The following is a 20,448-nucleotide window of genomic DNA, read 5'->3' as shown; positions in this document are numbered from 1 at the left end:
TATTAAAGCCTCCACATTACATTATAGCCTCCATATTATATTACAGCCTCCACATTACATTATAGCCTCCTTATTATATTACAGCCTCCATATTACATTATAGCCTTCATATTATTTTATAGCCTCCACATTATATTACAGCCTCCACTTTACATTATAGCCTCCATATTATATTACAGCTTCCACATTATATTACAGCCTCCATATTACCAGGCTCCACATTATATTACAGCCTCCATATTACCAGGCTCCACATTATATTACAGCCTCCATATTGCCAGGCTCCACATTATATTACAGCCTCCTTATTACCAGGCTCCACATTATATTACAGCCTCCACATTACATTATAGCCTCCATATTATATTACAGCCTCTACATTACATTATATCCTTCATATTATTTTATAGCCTCCACATTATATTACAGCCTCCACTTTACATTATAGCCTTCATATTATATTACAGCTTCCACATTATATTACAGCCTCCATATTACCAGGCTCCACCTTATATTACAGCCTCCATATTACCAGGCTCCACATTTTATTACAGCCTCCATACTACCAGGCTCCACATTATATTACAGCCTCCACATTAAATTACAACCTCCATATTATATTACAGCTTCCACATTATATTACAGCCTCCATATTACTAGGCTCCACATTACATTACAGCCTCCATATTACCAGGCTCCACATTATATTACAGCCTTCATATTACCAGGCTCCACATTAAATTACAGCCTCCACATTAAATTACAGCCTCCATATTACCAGTCTCCACATGATATTACAGCCTCCACATTAAATTACAGCCTCCATATTATATTACAGCCTTCATATTATATTACAGCCTCCACATTATATTACAGCCTTCACATTATATTACAGCCTCCACATTATATTACAGCCTCCATATTATATTATAGCCTTCACATTACATTATAGCCTCCATATTATATTACAGCCTCCATATTATATTACAGCCTCCACATTACATTACAGCCTCCATATTACCAATCTCCACATGATATTACAGCCTCCACATTATATTACAGCCTACAGATTTCAGCCTTCACACTATAGTACAGCCTCCATATTACCAGGCGGTCCTCATTAAGGTCTTACTGGGGGGGCTGTTGTGTGTGTGGGGGGGATGGGGGGGATAGAAGCATCACCAGCATCATATGCATCAACTTCCGTCTATAATGAGCAGCTTTCTTCAGCCGCCCTCTGAAGAAACCAACCCTAACCCTTACATCACAGCCTCCACATTAATTGACAGCCTCCATATTACCAGCCTGTAAATTACATTATATCCTCTGCATTATATTAACGCCTCTATATTATATTATTAACCTCAACATTATATTACAGCCTCCTTATTTACAGCCTCCACATTACATTATAGCCTCCACATGATATTACAGACTTCATACTATATTACAGCCTCCACATAATATTACAGCGTCCATATTACCAGCCTCCACATGATATTACAGCATTCATCTTACAGACTCCAAATGATATAACAGCCTCCATATTACCGGCCTCCACATTATATTACAACCTCCACATTACATTACAAGCGTCCACATTATATAACAGCCTTCACATTACAGCCTCCACATTATAATTACAGCCTCAATATTATATTACAGCCTTCATAATATATTACAGCCTCCACATATTATTACAGACTCCATATTACCAGGCCCCACAATATATTAAAGCCTTCGCATTACCAGCCTCCACATTATTACAGCCTCCACAACATATTACAGCCTCCATATTATCAGGCTCCACATGATATTACAGCCTCCACATGATATTACAGCCTCCATATTACCAGGCTTCACAAGATATTACAGCCTCCCTATTACCAGGCTCCACATTACATTATAGCCTCCATATTATATTACAGCCTTCACATTACATTACAGCCTCCAAATTATATTACAGCCTCCACATTACATTATAGCCTCCATGTTACATTATAGCCTCCATATTATATTACAGCCTACACGTTATATTACAGCCTCCACATTACAGCCTGCATATTATATTACTGCTTCCACATTATATTACAGCCTCCAAATTACATTATATCCTCCACATTACATTATACCCACCATATTATATTACAGCCTACACGTTATATTACACCCTCCACATTACATTACGGCCTCCATATTATATTAAAGCCTCCACAATACATTATAGCCTCCATATTATATTACAGCCTCCACATTACATTATAGCCTCCTTATTATATTACAGCCTCCATATTACATTATAGCCTTCATATTATTTTATAGCCTCCACATTATATTACAGCCTCCACTTTACATTATAGCCTCCATATTATATTACAGCTTCCACATTATATTACAGCCTCCATATTACCAGGCTCCACATTATATTACAGCCTCCATATTACCAGGCTCCACATTATATTACAGCCTCCATATTGCCAGGCTCCACATTATATTACAGCCTCCTTATTACCAGGCTCCACATTATATTACAGCCTCCACATTACATTATAGCCTCCATATTATATTACAGCCTCTACATTACATTATATCCTTCATATTATTTTATAGCCTCCACATTATATTACAGCCTCCACTTTACATTATAGCCTTCATATTATATTACAGCTTCCACATTATATTACAGCCTCCATATTACCAGGCTCCACCTTATATTACAGCCTCCATATTACCAGGCTCCACATTTTATTACAGCCTCCATACTACCAGGCTCCACATTATATTACAGCCTCCACATTAAATTACAACCTCCATATTATATTACAGCTTCCACATTATATTACAGCCTCCATATTACTAGGCTCCACATTACATTACAGCCTCCATATTACCAGGCTCCACATTATATTACAGCCTTCATATTACCAGGCTCCACATTAAATTACAGCCTCCACATTAAATTACAGCCTCCATATTACCAGTCTCCACATGATATTACAGCCTCCACATTAAATTACAGCCTCCATATTATATTACAGCCTTCATATTATATTACAGCCTCCACATTATATTACAGCCTTCACATTATATTACAGCCTCCACATTATATTACAGCCTCCATATTATATTATAACCTTCACATTACATTATAGCCTCCATATTATATTAAAGCCTCCATATTATATTACAGCCTCCACATTACATTACAGCCTCCATATTACCAATCTCCACATGATATTACAGCCTCCACATTATATAACAGCCTACAGATTTCAGCCTTCACACTATAGTACAGCCTCCATATTACCAGGCGGTCCTCATTAAGGTCTTACTGGGGGGGCTGTTGTGTGTGTGGGGGGGATGGTGGGGATAGAAGCATCACCAGCATCATATGCATCAACTTCCGTCTATAATGAGCAGCTTTCTTCAGCCGCCCTCTGAAGAAACCACCCAGCTCCAGCAGCAGGACATCCAGCAGAACCTGAACCAGCAGGCGGTGACATACTTGGACTGCACCCTGTAACCCATGATCCAAGATCTCCTGGACTTCTGGGCATGCAAACTTGATGTGTGGCCCCAACTGGGCGAGTTTTCCATGGACATGCTTTCCTGCCCGGCCAGAGCGGGTGCTCGGTGCGGCGGGGGGCACAGATACCCCTGAGAGAACTCGCCTTTCCTTCCAAAATGTTTAGTGACAAATAGAGTTGAGCGGACACCTGGATGTTCGAGTTCGGCCGGCCAGCGTGCGCTTGTACTCGCGCATCTTACGATCACGCTCCAGTGAGGGAATTAAGGACGGTACGTTGTCCTTGTAACGGGGATCCAGCAGCGTGGCCACCCAGGAATCAGCACAAGTTAGAATGTGGGCAACTCGGCGGTCGTTGCGGAGACACTGCAGCATGTAATCGCTCATGTGTGCCAGGCTGCCCAGAGGCAACGACAAGCTGTCCTCTGTGGGAGGTGTATCGTCTGTGTCCTCTGTATCCCCCCAGCCACGCACCAGTGATGGCCATGAGCTGGTCTGGGTGCCACCCTGCTGTGAACATGGTTCCTCCTCCTCCATCTCCTCATCCTCCACCTCCTCATCCTCCAGAACTGTGCCCTGGCTGGACAATTGTGTACCTTGGGTTTGTGGGTGCAGGAACCCACCCTCGGAGCCACTTGGGAATGACTAGCAGGAAGCCCTATGAAATGATCCCTCTTCCTCCTCCTCCTGTGCCACATCCTCTTCCATCATCGCCTGCAGCGTTTTTTCATACGAGACATAGAAGTGGGATAGTAACGCTGAGAACGGCGTTATTGGCACTGGCCATGTTGGTGGAGTACTCGAAACAGCGCAATGAGGAACACAGGTCTCGCATGGAGGCTCAGTCATTGGTGGTGAAGTGGTGCTGTTCCGCAGAGCGACTCACCCGTGCGTGCTGCAGCTGAAACTCCACTATGGCCTGCTGCTGCTCGCACAGTCTGTCCAGCATGTGCAAGGTGGAGTTCCACCTGGTGGGCACGTCGCATATGAGGCGGTGAGCGGGAAGGCCGAAGTTACGCTGCAGCGCTGACAGGCGAGCAGCAGAAGGGTGTGAACGCCGGAAGCGCGAACAGACGCCCCGCACTTTATGCAGCAGATCTGACATATCAGGGTAATGTTTAAGTAATCTCTGCACCACCAAATTCAGCGCATGCGCCAGGCAAGGGATGTGCGTCAAACCGGCTAGTCCCAGAGTTGATACGAGATTTCGCCCATTATCGCACACCACCAGGCTGGGCTTGAGGCTGACCGGCACAAACCACTCGTCGGTCTGTTGTTCAAAGCCCGTCCACAGCTCCTGCGCGGTGTGGGGCCTGTCCCCCAAACAGATACGTTATAACACTGCCTGCTGTCGTTTCCCCCTGGCTGTGCTGAAGTTGGTGGTGAAGGGGTTATGCTGACCGGATGAGGAGCCGGTAGAGGATGAGGAAGCGGAGTAGGAGGAGGAAGCAACAGGAGGAAACTGAAGCGCCCTGCAATCCTCGGTGTTGGAAGGACATGTGTAGTATACGGGAGTTGTAATACCCGTTACTACCAAAGGTCACTTGGTGTGCTGTCGTCCCTCCTTAATATTGGGGAGTTGTTGTATGTCAGTTTTATAAAATGTAATGTAATGTGTGTATTTCCCTGTCACTGAAACTTGCATGCACAGGCCTGCTAGGGGTGTAATTACAACTTCTAGTCCATAGAGGGAGCTAGGGAGCCCTAGTTTATATAAGGCCAGTCAGGGAAGTGCAAGGCAGACGGAGTCTAGTGTCTGTAAGCTACAGTTGGAGATTAGACAATGTCTGAGACAAGTCCAGGCCTGAAGCCTGCTGTTCAGGAGAAGATTCCCTCCTGAATACCCATATGCAGAAGCAGGAACATCTTAGCCTAAGAGCCTGAGGAACCATTCAGAAGCTGGGAGAGACTGAGGCAAAGATCAGAGGAGCCAGAGGTACTGAGAGAAACAGAGGAGGTACTTATTTAAGCCATAATCAAGGATATAAAGCCAGACTTAGGTTAATGGGCCTTGGTGAAGAATTGCTACATTCCAGGATCAGACAGAGTTAGAGTGCAAGCTCCTTTGCTGCAAGTCCTGTGTTCAACACTCTGTAATTACCCTGCTGTACTGAATTGCCTGCATCGACCGAATTGCAAAATCGACTGTATGCTGAGGAACTGTGTTTCCAATATTGTCTCTGCCTGCAAACTACTAAAGTTGAAGTTCTGTTTTAACACCACGTTTCCTCAAATTATTCCTGCATCCGCAAACGGCGTGCCACCGTTTACTTGGCACTGGCGTCACGAACTATTCCTACCTATACCTGCCCTTGCAGAGAGTCAGCTGTACCAGGTTAGTGTATATTGCACTACTACACTCAGAAACACCTACTACGCACAACTTGAGTACACTGCACTTCTCTTTTGGCGTCACGAACAGGATACGCACGCTTTCTAGTGCAAGAAGCGTGAACTTTGTGCCTTATACCGTTGCCCTGTGACCAAAGTGACAATTTTCCTGTTTTATTCAAGTGGACTTTGTGGACTTAAAATCGTACCCAAAGTGTTCCAAAAACCTCTAAAAAGCGCTGTGCAGGGTTGCGCTACCCAGAGGAAGAAAATCGCCGCATTGGAGTGTGGTTTTGTGGACTTTAAACATTCCTGCTTGCTGTCAGTGAACAGACAGCGTTTGTACCTAAAGATGGCCGCTGAGCTTGCTGAATTTACTGCTGCGTCACCTTCATCCCGAAAAGGCGGGAAAAGTTGGCGCCTTTCTGAGGAAAAAGCGGGAAGAAGGTCAAGGGCAGGCGCCACGGCTTATCTGGACATTTGCATGTCTGCCAGCCTGGACACCGCCCTCCATATACTGGAATACCTGGGGGGCGGCTCCCCAGTGCAGTGGGAGGAGCTGGCTACTCTAATTGACGCGACCCTATCGCTCTCCTCAGTAGGATCGAGCATGTTGGATTGTGAGCAGAGTGTTGCTGCAGCGTCCGCACCTGTAATTGAAAAGATGACTGACACCGGTGTAGAGCCAGAAGAGGCTCCACCGGCCTACGCTCCGGGACCGGAGCAACCCGCCTGCCGCACCAGGGAGAAAGAACCCGAGCCCTACTATGGCTCGTGGAGGGACTTTTTCCAGCCATCGTTCAAATGGTCTTCCCTGATGGCGGAGATTCGAGAGGCCGCTATCAAGCGGAATACCAAGACTAAGATCGTGTATGAAGAATTGACCAAGACCATACATGAGAAGCATACACACACCCAACCCCGCCTGGAAAGGAGAAAGGGAGTGGTGCTGTCGTTTGACAAATCCCGTGGCTACGGGTTTATTCAAGACTATCTGACTGGCAGAGACCTCTATGTGAATCGAAGGTCTGTCAAGAGAGACTACCTCCCTTCGTACCAGCACAGCCTCCGCGAGGGAGAGGAAGTGGAGTACACCCCTGCCGAGAGCCTGCGAGGCCCCTATGCGACTGCTGTGACCCGTCCCAAGCGAGGACCTGAGGATTGGGAGGCAGAAGAAGGAGAAGACTACTCTGGCTGCGAGCGAGAACCGGAACGCTCTCCAGAGCCGGCCCATCACGCCTTTCAGGAGCGGAGCTCCTTCATTGGGCCGAATGTCTTCTGGCAGCCAACCGTGTTGGAAAAATGGGTGAGTCCCTACCCTTCCCCCGAGCTGCCTCGTCGGGAGAAGACAATATCGGAGCTGGAGCAGTTAAAAGGACTTAGTGCTACCTTTCAAAATATCCGGATGGGACGGAGACCAGACGCGTCGCCAGTACCTGAAGAGGCCGAGTCCGCGTCATCTGTGACTGTACCTGCGCCGGCGGCGCCAGCAGAGGACAGCGACTCCGACACAGAGAGCATCGGTGAGCAGATCGTCCGGCTGGAGGAGAAGTTGCGGGAGCTACGCAAGACATACACCGCCAGGATCCAGACGCCGCCGAGGAAGGATGAGGTAAGGGTGCCTGTCACCACCCGCCGACCGCCTTCTGTTGCCACCGCTCCGTCAGTGCCCCAGACCGGACCCGCGATTGCCGTAAATTGCTGCACCCAGAGCACCGGACCGCTTGCGGCGGCGGTGCCAAGCACGTCACACCCTGCAGTGATCATGCCAGGGCCGGCACGGTCCACCAGAGGGTTCACCCCTAGGCCTATGGGGCCAATACCTATTAGGGGCCCCTTTACCCTACAGCTGCCCCCTGACACTGTTATGTGGGCACATCCTCCTGTAGAAGAATACTACAGACGGTACTTGCCAGCGGAGCCAAGTGGATATGATGTGCCACTGTAATCAGCCTGCTAGGCCTTTGATTTATTTCCTAAGAAGTTAATCATTGAAAGTTAAGTGTTTGTATTTTTGTACTTGCATTTAAAATCGTTTTTTTTTTTTTTTTTTTCTCTGCTTAATTAAGGCGAGTGCCTGGGGCAACCAGGTGCTATAAATTGAGCCACTTATACTCTTCAGAGCCTGCTCTTTCTGAGGCTTGCTCTACTAAGTGGCTTCTTATTAAGTGGAGTTAAAAAATAAGGCGTTCTAGAGCTGTGTGTGGTTTTGTGGGAGTGATTGCAGGTGGCTGAGTGTGGATTGCAGCACAGATCATTGAAAGTTAAGTGTTTGTATTTTTGTACTTGCATTTAAAATCGTTTTTTTTTTTTTTTTTTCTCTGCTTAATTAAGGCGAGTGCCTGGGGCAACCAGGTGCTATAAATTGAGCCACTTATACTCTTCAGAGCCTGCTCTTTCTGAGGCTTGCTCTACTAAGTGGCTTCTTATTAAGTGGAGTTAAAAAATAAGGCGTTCTAGAGCTGTGTGTGGTTTTGTGGGAGTGATTGCAGGTGGCTGAGTGTGGATTGCAGCAGAGATCATTGAAAGTTAAGTGTTTGTATTTTTGTACTTGCATTTAAAATCGTTTTTTTTTTTTTTTTTTTTTTCTCTGCTTAATTAAGGCGAGTGCCTGGGGCAACCAGGTGCTATAAATTGAGCCACTTATACTCTTCAGAGCCTGCTCTTTCTGAGGCTTGCTCTACTAAGTGGCTTCTTATTAAGTGGAGTTAAAAAATAAGGCGTTCTAGAGCTGTGTGTGGTTTTGTGGGAGTGATTGCAGGTGGCTGAGTGTGGATTGCAGCAGAGATCATTGAAAGTTAAGTGTTTGTATTTTTGTACTTGCATTTAAAATCGTTTTTTTTTTTTTTTTTTCTCTGCTTAATTAAGGCGAGTGCCTGGGGCAACCAGGTGCTATAAATTGAGCCACTTATACTCTTCAGAGCCTGCTCTTTCTGAGGCTTGCTCTACTAAGTGGCTTCTTATTAAGTGGAGTTAAAAAATAAGGCGTTCTAGAGCTGTGTGTGGTTTTGTGGGAGTGATTGCAGGTGGCTGAGTGTGGATTGCAGCACAGATCATTGAAAGTTAAGTGTTTGTATTTTTGTACTTGCATTTAAAATCGTTTTTTTTTTTTTTTTTTCTCTGCTTAATTAAGGCGAGTGCCTGGGGCAACCAGGTGCTATAAATTGAGCCACTTATACTCTTCAGAGCCTGCTCTTTCTGAGGCTTGCTCTACTAAGTGGCTTCTTATTAAGTGGAGTTAAAAAATAAGGCGTTCTAGAGCTGTGTGTGGTTTTGTGGGAGTGATTGCAGGTGGCTGAGTGTGGATTGCAGCACAGATCATTGAAAGTTAAGTGTTTGTATTTTTGTACTTGCATTTAAAATCGTTTTTTTTTTTTTTTTTTCTCTGCTTAATTAAGGCGAGTGCCTGGGGCAACCAGGTGCTATAAATTGAGCCACTTATACTCTTCAGAGCCTGCTCTTTCTGAGGCTTGCTCTACTAAGTGGCTTCTTATTAAGTGGAGTTAAAAAATAAGGCGTTCTAGAGCTGTGTGTGGTTTTGTGGGAGTGATTGCAGGTGGCTGAGTGTGGATTGCAGCAGAGATCATTGAAAGTTAAGTGTTTGTATTTTTGTACTTGCATTTAAAATCGTTTTTTTTTTTTTTTTTCTCTGCTTAATTAAGGCGAGTGCCTGGGGCAACCAGGTGCTATAAATTGAGCCACTTATACTCTTCAGAGCCTGCTCTTTCTGAGGCTTGCTCTACTAAGTGGCTTCTTATTAAGTGGAGTTAAAAAATAAGGAGTTCTAGAGCTGTGTGTGGTTTTGTGGGAGTGATTGCAGGTGGCTGAGTGTGGATTGCAGCAGAGATCATTGAAAGTTAAGTGTTTGTATTTTTGTACTTGCATTTAAAATCGTTTTTTTTTTTTTTTTTTCTCTCTGCTTAATTAAGGCGAGTGCCTGGGGCAACCAGGTGCTATAAATTGAGCCACTTATACTCTTCAGAGCCTGCTCTTTCTGAGGCTTGCTCTACTAAGTGGCTTCTTATTAAGTGGAGTTAAAAAATAAGGCGTTCTAGAGCTGTGTGTGGTTTTGTGGGAGTGATTGCAGGTGGCTGAGTGTGGATTGCAGCACAGATCATTGAAAGTTAAGTGTTTGTATTTTTGTACTTGCATTTAAAATCGTTTTTTTTTTTTTTTTTTTCTCTGCTTAATTAAGGCGAGTGCCTGGGGCAACCAGGTGCTATAAATTGAGCCACTTATACTCTTCAGAGCCTGCTCTTTCTGAGGCTTGCTCTACTAAGTGGCTTCTTATTAAGTGGAGTTAAAAAATAAGGCGTTCTAGAGCTGTGTGTGGTTTTGTGGGAGTGATTGCAGGTGGCTGAGTGTGGATTGCAGCACAGATCATTGAAAGTTAAGTGTTTGTATTTTTGTACTTGCATTTAAAATCGTTTTTTTTTTTTTTTTTTTCTCTCTGCTTAATTAAGGCGAGTGCCTGGGGCAACCAGGTGCTATAAATTGAGCCACTTATACTCTTCAGAGCCTGCTCTTTCTGAGGCTTGCTCTACTAAGTGGCTTCTTATTAAGTGGAGTTAAAAAATAAGGAGTTTAAGAAAAGGAGTTTGGAAACTAAGGTTGGATATAATTTCCTTGTGTGTTGTTGGCTTAATTTTACGTGGTCCTTCAACTACAGCAGAGAGGGTCTAAATCTAAATAATTTATACTGTTTTACTTTTTTACTGTTGTAATCCCCATTTAGCATGTGTTGCACAATTTACAACGCAGTCCAGTGCACATCTTGCATGATGTATGCAGTCCTGGAACAGCCGTTCGAGGGTGTATATCTTTGTTCTAGATGTGAGCAAATTACCCGTTTGGAATCGCAGATCGAGTCTCTAAATGGGCAAGTTGCAACACTGAGAGGCATTGATAATTTGCAAAAGAGTTTGCTTCTCACCGAGCAAGCACTCTTTGGGGTAGATGAGGGGGAGGGTGACAGAGAGGAGGCTGAGGAAAGTGAGGTAGCTAGCTGGGTAAAAGTTAGAAAGCGGGGTAGAGGGAAGAGTGCCAGGGAGGCTAGCCCTGATCTGACACACCCCAACAAGTTTGCACGTTTGGCAGATGAGGGGGATGTCAGTCCGGGGACGGCACTGCTGCAGCCAGACACTTCCTCTGCCAGTCAGGGGGATGTCAGCTCCAGTAAGCAGGGAACCAGGAGAGCAGGGCAGGCCAGACAGGTGCTGGTAGTGGGAGACTCCATTATTAGGGGAACAGATAGGGAAATCTGTCACAAAGACCGTGATCGCCGAACAGTGTGCTGTCTTCCTGGCGCTAGAGTTCGACACATCGCGGATCGGGTTGACAGATTACTGGGAGGGGCTGGAGACGATCCAGCGGTCATGGTCCATATCGGAACCAATGACAAAGTTAGAGGTAGGTGGAGAGTCCTTAAAAATGATTTCAGGGATTTAGGTCAAAAGCTGAGGGCAAGGACCTCTAAGGTAGTATTTTCCGAAATACTGCCTGTACCACGAGCCACACAAGAAAGGCAATGGGAGATTAGGGAGATTAACAAGTGGCTCAAGAACTGGTGTAGGATGGAGGGGTTTGGGTTCCTGGAGAACTGGGCCGATTTTTCTATCGGCAACATGCTCTATCGTAGGGACGGGCTGCACCTCAATGGGGAAGGGGCAGCTGTGCTGGGGAGAAAGATGGCTAGAAGGTTGGAGGAGTGTTTAAACTAGGGACTGGGGGGGAGGGTAATTACGTTATAGGAGGGGAAGATAGTGCAGATAGAGACCGGGGGCAAGGTAATAAGAATGGGGGAGGAATGGAAGGAGGGACTAGAACAATTCAGAAGGAAAGGTGTAGGGTAAAAAATATACATAAACCTCTCAAATGTATGTATACTAATGCCAGAAGCCTGACTAATAAACCGGGGAACTGGAATTAGTGATGTGTGAGGAGAACTATGACATAGTGGGAATAACTGAGACATGGCTGGATGATAGCTATGACAGTGGGAATAACTGAGACACGGCTGGATGATAGCTATGACAGTGGGAATAACTGAGACACGGCTGGATGATAGCTATGACAGTGGGAATAACTGAGACATGGCTGGATGATCGCTATGACTGGGCAGTTAATGTACAAGGTTACAGTCTGTTTAGAAAAGATCGTCAAAACCGGAGAGGGGGAGGGGTCTGCCTTTATATAAAGTCCTGTCTAAAGCCCACAGTCCGAGAAGATATAAGTGAGGGACATGGACATGTGGAGTCGCTGTGGGTAGAGATACATGGAGCTAAAAACAACAATAAATTACTAATAGGAGTTTACTATAAACCACCTAATATACCGGAGTCCACAGAAAATCTACTACTAAACGAGATAGACAAGGCGGCAAATCATAATGAGGTGGTTATTATGGGGGACTTCAACTACCCAGATATAGACTGGGAAACGGAAACTTGTATATCTCATAAAGGAAACAGGTTCATGGCTATAACCAAAGACAATTACCTCTCCCAACTGGTTCAGGACCCGACTAGAGGGACGGCCATACTGGACTTAGTATTAACCAATAGACCTGACAGAACAACAGACGTGCAGGTCGGGGGACACCTGGGAAATAGTGACCACAAAGTAATAACCTTCCAATTATCATTCAAAAGAGCGTTTCTACAGGGAGGAACAAAAATACCAAACTTCAAAAAAGCTAAATTTAGCCAACTAAGAGAGGCCATAGGCCAAACTAACTGGGACAAAGTCCTCACAAATACAGACACAAAATGGGATATCTTTAAAAACATCCTAAAAACTCATTGTCAGAGGTACATACCGTATGGGAATAAAAGGTTAAGGAACAAAAAGAAACCAATGTGGATAAATAGAACTGTAAAGAAAGCAATAAATGACAAAAAGAAAGCATATAAAACACTAAAACAGGAGGGTTGCACGGAAGCACTGAAAAACTATAAGGAAAAAAATAGAACATGTAAAAAACAAATAAAAGCGGCCAAACTAGAGACCGAGAGATTAATTGCCAAAGAGAGTAAAACCAACCCTAAAATGTTCTTCAATTATATAAATGTTAAAAAGTATAAAGCTGAAGGTGTTGGCCCTTTAAAGAGTAATGAGGGGGGAGTCGCAGAGAGCGACGAGGAGAAAGCAAAGCTGTTAAATATTTTTTTCTCCAATGTATTCACTGAGGAAAATAAATTGTCAGATGACATGCAGAATGCAAAAATAAATTCCCCATTAAAAGTGTCCTGTCTGACCCAGGAAGAAGTACATCAGCGGCTTAAAAAGATTAAAATAGACAAATCGCCAGGACCAGATGGCATACACCCCCGTATCCTAAAGGAATTAAGTAATGTCATAGCCAGACCCTTATTTCTGATATTTGCAGACTCTATACTGACAGGGAATGTCCCACAGGATTGGCGCGTGGCATATGTGGTGCCAATATTCAAAAAGGGGCCAAAAACAGAGCCTGGAAACTATAGGCCGGTAAGTTTAACATCTGGTGTGGGTAAACTGTTTGAAGGTTTTCTGAGAGATGCTATATTAGAGCATCTCAACGGAAATAAGCAAATAACGCCATATCAGCATGGCTTCGTGAGGGATCGGTCATGTCAAACTAATTTAATCAGTTTCTATGAGGAGGTAAGTTCTAGACTTGACAGCGGCGAATCAATGGATGTCGTATATCTGGACTTCTCCAAAGCATTTGACACTGTACCGCATAAAAGGTTAGTATATAAAATGAGAATGCTCGGACTGAGAGAAAACGTCTGTATGTGGGTAAGTAACTGGCTGAGGGATAGAAAACAGAGGGTGGTTATTAACGGTACACACTCAGATTGGGTCACTGTCACTAGTGGGGTACCTCAGGGGTCAGTATTGGGCCCTATTCTCTTCAATATATTTATTAATGATCTTGTAGAAGGCTTGCATAGTAAAGTATCAATTTTCGCAGATGACACTAAACTGTGTAAAGTAATTTACACTGAAGAGGACAGTATACTGTATATATACTACAGAGGACAGTATACTGTATATATACTACAGAGGGCAGTATACTACTACAGAGGGATCTGGATAGATTGGAGGCTTGGGCAGATAAGTGGCAGATGAGGTTTAACACTGATAAATGTAAGGTTATGCACATGGGAAGGAAAAATGCAAGTCACCCGTACATACTAAATGGTAAAACACTCGGTAACACTGACATGGAAAAGGATCTAGGAATTTTAATAAACAGCAAACTAAACAGCAAAAACCAGTGTCAGGCAGCTGCTGCCAAGGCAAACAAGATAATGGGTTGCATCAAAAGGGGCATAGATTCCCGTGATATGAACATAGTCCTACCACTATACAAATCGCTAGTCAGACCACACATGGAGTACTGTGTACAGTTCTGGGCTCCTGTAAACAAGGCAGACATAGCAGAGCTAGAGAGGGTTCAGAGGAGGGCAACTAAAGTAATAACTGGAATGGGGCAACTACAGTACCCTGAAAGATTATCAAAATTAGGGTTATTCACTTTAGAAAAAAGACGACTGAGGGGAGATCTAATTAATATGTATAAATATATCAGGGGTCAGTGCAGAGATCACTCCCATCATCTATTTATCCCCAGGACTGTGACTGTGACGAGGGGACATCCTCTGCGTCTGGAGGAAAGAAGGTTTCTACACAAACATAGAAGAGGATTCTTTACAGTAAGAGCAGTGAGACTATGGACTCTTTACTGTAAGAGCAGTGAGACTATGGACTCTATACTGTAAGAGCAGTGAGACTATGGTCTCTATACTGTAAGAGCAGTGAGACTATGGACTCTTTACTGTAAGAGCAGTGAGACTATGGACTCTTTACTGTAAGAGCAGTGAGACTATGGACTCTATACTGTAAGAGCAGTGAGACTATGGACTCTTTACTGTAAGAGCAGTGAGACTATGGACTCTTTACTGTAAGAGCAGTGAGACTATGGACTCTATACTGTAAGAGCAGTGAGACTATGGACTCTTTACTGTAAGAGCAGTGAGACTATGGACTCTTTACTGTAAGAGCAGTGAGACTATGGACTCTATACTGTAAGAGCAGTGAGACTATGGACTCTTTACTGTAAGAGCAGTGAGACTATGGAACTCTCTGCCTGAGGAGGTGGTGATGGTGAGTACAATAAAGGAATTCAAGAGGGGCCTGGATGTGTTTCTAGAGCGTAATAATATTACAGGCTATAGCTACTAGAGAGGGGTCGTTGATCCAGGGAGTTATTCTGATTGGAGTCGGGAAGAAATTTTTTATTCCCCTAAAGTGGAGAAAATTGGCTTCTACCTCACAGGGTTTTTTGCCTTCCTCTGGATCAACTTGCAGGATAACAGGCCGAACTGGATGGACAAATGTCTTTTTTCGGCCTTATGTACTATGTTACTATGTTACTAATGTTAACCCTTCCAGGACAGGAGTCCTACGTTTCCTGGTCCTTTGTTGCGGCTGCCAGTTTGTCCACGGCTCAGTGGTAGGTGTTGACCACTGAAATTACAAAGTCAGCAAGGCCAGGCTTGTTTCCAGGCTCTCCTGCCTGCTGTTGCTACCCCACACCAAGTTGTGCCTGTTCCTTTGTTGCACCTTTTACCCTTCACCCCCTTTTCAGGTTGATCAGGGGTTTTACAGCACTTTTCTTGCTGTCATTTTATTGTGCAACCTGATACTAAGGAACCGTGCCCGGAGACAGACTCAAAAGAACCTGAGCCTCTGAGATTCTTACTCTTTTAAAGTATTGTGCCCAGAGATGGACTCCACCGCATGAGAGCCTCTGTGATTTAATAAGAAATAACCTGGGTACGGACTCATGTTTGTTATTTGAGCCTCCAAGAACTTTTATACCGTTTTCTACTGTTTTATCATGGACTTATTCATTGTCATGGACTATCCTGGTTATAATGTTACGCTGTGCCAGGTCAGCGCTCCCGTTCCATTCATTATCCTGAGAGAAGAGAACGACGCCCCTTGTCACTACCCTGCACCTTTATCAATTGGACCTGATGTAAATGTAAATGCAGATGAATTGCATATGTGTGTATGCCTGCATGTGTCTTTTCTGTTTCAGGTAGAGATTCCAGTTGGGCGACCCATGATGGAGTACGAGGGCGTACTCAGCTTAAAGCAGTGGGGTATGTAGTATACGGGAGTTGTAATACCCGTTACTACCAAAGGTCACTTGGTGTGCTGTCGTCCCTCCTTAATATTGGGGAGTTGTTGTATGTCAGTTTTATAAAATGTAATGTAATGTGTGTATTTCCCTGTCACTGAAACTTGCATGTACAGGCCTGCTAGGGGTGTAATTACAACTTCTAGTCCATAGAGGGAGCTAGGGAGCCCTAGTTTATATAAGGCCAGTCAGGGAAGTAGAAGGCAGACGGAGTCTAGTGTCTGTAATCTACAGTTGGAGATTAGACAATGTCTGAGACAAGTCCAGGCCTGAAGCCTGCTGTTCAGGAGAAGATTCCCTCCTGAATACCCATATGCAGAAGCAGGAACATCTTAGCCTAAGAGCCTGAGGAACCATTCAGAAGCTGGGAGAGACTGAGGCAAAGAACAGAGGAGCCAGAGGTATTGAGAGAAACAGAGGAGGTACTTATTTAAGCCATAATCAAGGATATAAAGCCAGACTTAGGTTAATGGGCCTTGGTGAAGAATTGCTACATTCCAGGATCAGACAGAGTTAGAGTGCAAGCTCCTTTGCTGCAAGTCCTGTGTTCAACACTCTGTAATTACCCTGCTGTACTGAATTGCCTGCATCGACCGAATTGCAAAATCGACTGTATGCTGAGGAACTGCGTTTCCAATATTGTCTCTGCCTGCAAACTACTAAAGTTGAAGTTCTGTTTTAACACCACGTTTCCTCAAATTATTCCTGCATCCGCAAACGGCGTGCCACCGTTTACTTGGCACTGGCGTCACGAACTATTCCTACCTATACCTGCCCTTGCAGAGAGTCAGCTGTACCAGGTTAGTGTATATTGCACTACTACACTCAGAAACACCTACTACGCACAACTTGAGTACACTGCACATGCGCCAAACTGCTATCCGCCTCAGGCCCAGCCGCCACTGCATTTACCCAGTGTGCTGTTATGGAGATATAACGGCCCTGACCGTGCTTACTGGTCCACGTATCCGTAGTCAGGTGCACCTTGCCACAGATGGCGTTGCGCAGTGCAGACCTGATTTTGTCCCCCACTTGGTTGTGCAGGGAAGGGATGGCTCTCCTGGAAAAGTAGTGGCGGCTAAGAACCACGTACTGTGGGACAGCCACCGCCATAAGACCTATAAAACTCTCCGTCTCCACCAGACGGAATGACAGCATTTCAAAGGCCAGTAATTTAGAAATGCTGGCATTCAGGGCCAGGGATGGCGGGTGGGTAGGGGGTACTTCCTCTTCAGCGTTTGGGAGAGCTGAACGCTTCCGTGGGACATTGTGGAGATGCTTGGTGACCCAGGTGGTGGTGTTGCCTGCAGATCCTCTGCGGGGTGGCAGGTGGCACTGTCACTCCAGAGGTGTATGAAGAGGCCACGACTGCAGCAGAAGAGGAAGCAGGAGGAGCCAGAGACCTTTCTTGGTTTTTGAGGTGTCTTCTCCACTGCAGCTCCTGCTTTGCACTTAGATGCCTGGTCATGCAGGTTGTGATCAGGTTCAGAACGTTTATGTCTCGCTTCAGGCTCTGATTGCACAGCGTGCAAATCACTGGTGTCTTCTCGTCAGCACATTGTCTGAAGAACTGCCACGTCAGGGAACTCCTTGGAGCAGGCTTTGGTGTGCTCGGTCCCTTGCTGCGGTGGGCAGTAGCAGGCGTACTGTCTAGGTCTGGAGGATGAGGAGAAGGATCCCCGTTCACAGCAGGGTGGCACCCAAATCAGATCACGGGCATCACTGGAGTGTTCTGCAGTGAACATTTTACAATTTTTGACATGAATAAACCCCTGCTCTGCATAGGTGACAGGGACTTACATTTCTAAACTTCGTCTTTAATTGGCCCTTTCATTCGATCCTTCTGCTTTAATAGCTTCTCCCACATTTCCGCTTCATCCCATTGCAGCCATTGACCTCCCTTGGATGTGGTCTCTCTTTCTCACGCTCACTCTCTGGCGTGGAACCCTGATTCGCCGATAACCGCGATCACCATGGTAGGCACAGAAAAGAACATGGAAACTTGATAGAGCAGATATCCAAATGGATGGTGGACGTCACGGGGACGTGCGACATGGTGGAGCAGTAAGTGTGCACACGCCTACATGAACTGACTGACAGGGGTCAGCCCCTGCAACTTCTGGGTCTCCAGATTGGGCACATGGCCTGAGCTTGCCCTTTACCCCTTGGAGGTGCTGGCCTGCCCTGCAGCCGGTGTATTGTCTGAACGTGTGTTTAGCACGGCTGGAGGGCGTTATCACAGGTTATATTTCCCAATGTTTTGGGGTGTACCCTAATTAAAAAAAAATATAAATAAATTTAAAACCAAAAAGCAGTGTAGGCTACCTCCTCCTCCCCTACCGCCGCTTCCACCTACACCGCCACATCCACCGCCTCCTCAACCTCCTACTCCATATGGACCTCGTCCTCCTAGATCAAGATTATTAGTTTTAATTTTTATGTATTTTATGTTATTTAAAGTCATTTCCCTATCCACATTTGTTTGCAGCGCACTTGCCATGCTCTTAACCACATTTTTATGCCATTTTCAGCCCTCTAGCCCTTTCCATGACATTTTTACAGCCATCCTGTTCCTTGTTCCTGTGGTGGTTACGGTGTCGAGCGGAGTGCTTGGAGCCCTCGGGAAGCACTAGGAGCACCCATCAACGGAGGTACCCAGTCGGGGTGCCAGGAGATCCGTTACAGTGGTGGCAGCAGTGGGATGGTGTCCTAGTGCGAGGAGGAGCAGCTCGGAGACACAGTTCGTGGAGTATATGGAGGGCAACGCTAGTATCCGTACAGCGCCCCTGGATACAGCAGGATGGAATCAGCTAGTCTTCGGACAGTGTTCCATGGCGAGGAGGCGGCCGCGGACTACAGGGATGCAGACAGAAAGGAAGTCTGGTATGATGTCCTGGAAAATGCCCAGTGGCGGCGAGGTGAGAGTCTCCTCAGTTATGATCAGCGGCTACAGAAGCGTGTGGCGATGCGGATGGGTCTCTTGGGAGAGCAGCCCCTGGATGACTGGGTAACAGAGCTCCAGAGCCTGGTATGTAAGGAGCTTTGGCTAGAGGACGCTTACCGGGCCCTAAGGTGGCATGTCATTCAACATCCCCCCTGGACGGCCGAGCACGACTTACCTGAAGGGAAGGATTATGATGGACCTGGGTTACTATGAGAGGCCTTGGAGGAGGACATTGATCTCGGCAGCATGGAGGAGTCTAGGTTTTGGGACATCTATGACTACTGGATGGGCATGCATGTTTATGCTGGTGGATGGGAGGTGAGCAAAGACATGACCCACCTGGTAACAAGGGAGTGGGAGCTGGAGCAGACCTACCAACACCTGCTCAGCTCCGTTCATCCCCAACCTACCCAACAAGCAGAGCCAGATCTGCCCCCCTACAACTGGAAAGACTTGACGGCGATACCCCCTGCTTTCCTACCAACTCCCATAGTAGGGAACTTCATCGACTGGTTCTGGGAAGACCTCCCGACGGCAGGTAGAGATGGGACCGAAGTCTCTTCACCGGCCCTACAGGGATGCTGGGCAGCCGGCCCAGATCCCCAACTACAGCCTGCGTTACCTGGAGTTCAGACAGTCGGTCTGACTCCCCATCGGCAGCTTACTGTCACGGCGGGGAGCGGGGAAAACCCCCCACCGTGCAATGGAAGTGGCTGCAAAGCAAGATAGCAGGGCACAAGGAGCTGGTCACCACCTAAAGTAACCCTGAGCTCTCCCTGGACTCCTAGCGCATGAGCCGCCTCAGATGGTAAGGGGGCTCATGCTCACGAACCTAGGACCCTACTATCCCTGTAATGCCCTAGGCCAAACGACAGGGCAGAGACCACCCATTCATCCTACACCACGGATGAAAAGGTGTCTCCAGAGACCCAGTGGCAGACAGGAAGCAAGACCATGGGATAAACAGTACGGCAGTTAAGTTACACAGCAACATAACTATGCAATCCACACTTACCTGCCGTAGCCAAGATGGAATGAGGCTCCAGGCTGGGAAACCCACAGTCTTGTCTTCGCTTAAACCCCTCCGGGAAAGCACGCCCCTTGCGGAGCCCAGACACCACCAGAAAACCTCCATACACCAACCACACCAATACAACATACACCAGGTGGGGGAGGAAAACAGAGACACACCGGAGGGGACACACAGCCATGGCAAGGAATCAATATAATAAATAAGGGTGACTCACACAGACACAAAGACATACCGCCAGGGAGCAGAGGTCCTACTCAGGTAGACAACTAAATAAGACTGACCACAGGCTCCAACACACCATCATATAAAGAGGCCTGAGGTTACACCCACCACACCTAGTAGACACACCTAAATTAACCCCGTGACCACCAAAACGGGGAATGCACCAAATAAAGGAAAGTGTACGTGCAAACAGAAAA

At 46.0% G+C, this 20,448-nt stretch overlaps 1 protein-coding gene across 1 annotated transcript in view; it reads right to left on the bottom strand.

Annotated features, from left to right (window-relative positions):
• LOC120990679 overlaps nt 1–20,448 on the bottom strand; it is a 44,756-nt gene that overhangs the window by 3,263 nt on the left and 21,045 nt on the right. The gene's annotated exons all lie outside the window — the stretch shown is intronic.

The sequence above is a fragment of the Bufo bufo genome, chromosome 1 (assembly GCF_905171765.1).
Source record: "Bufo bufo chromosome 1, aBufBuf1.1, whole genome shotgun sequence".
Taxonomy (NCBI): Eukaryota; Metazoa; Chordata; class Amphibia; order Anura; family Bufonidae; genus Bufo; species Bufo bufo.
The sequence above is the reverse complement of the archived record's forward strand: the minus strand, read 5'-3'. Positions and strand labels throughout refer to the sequence as shown.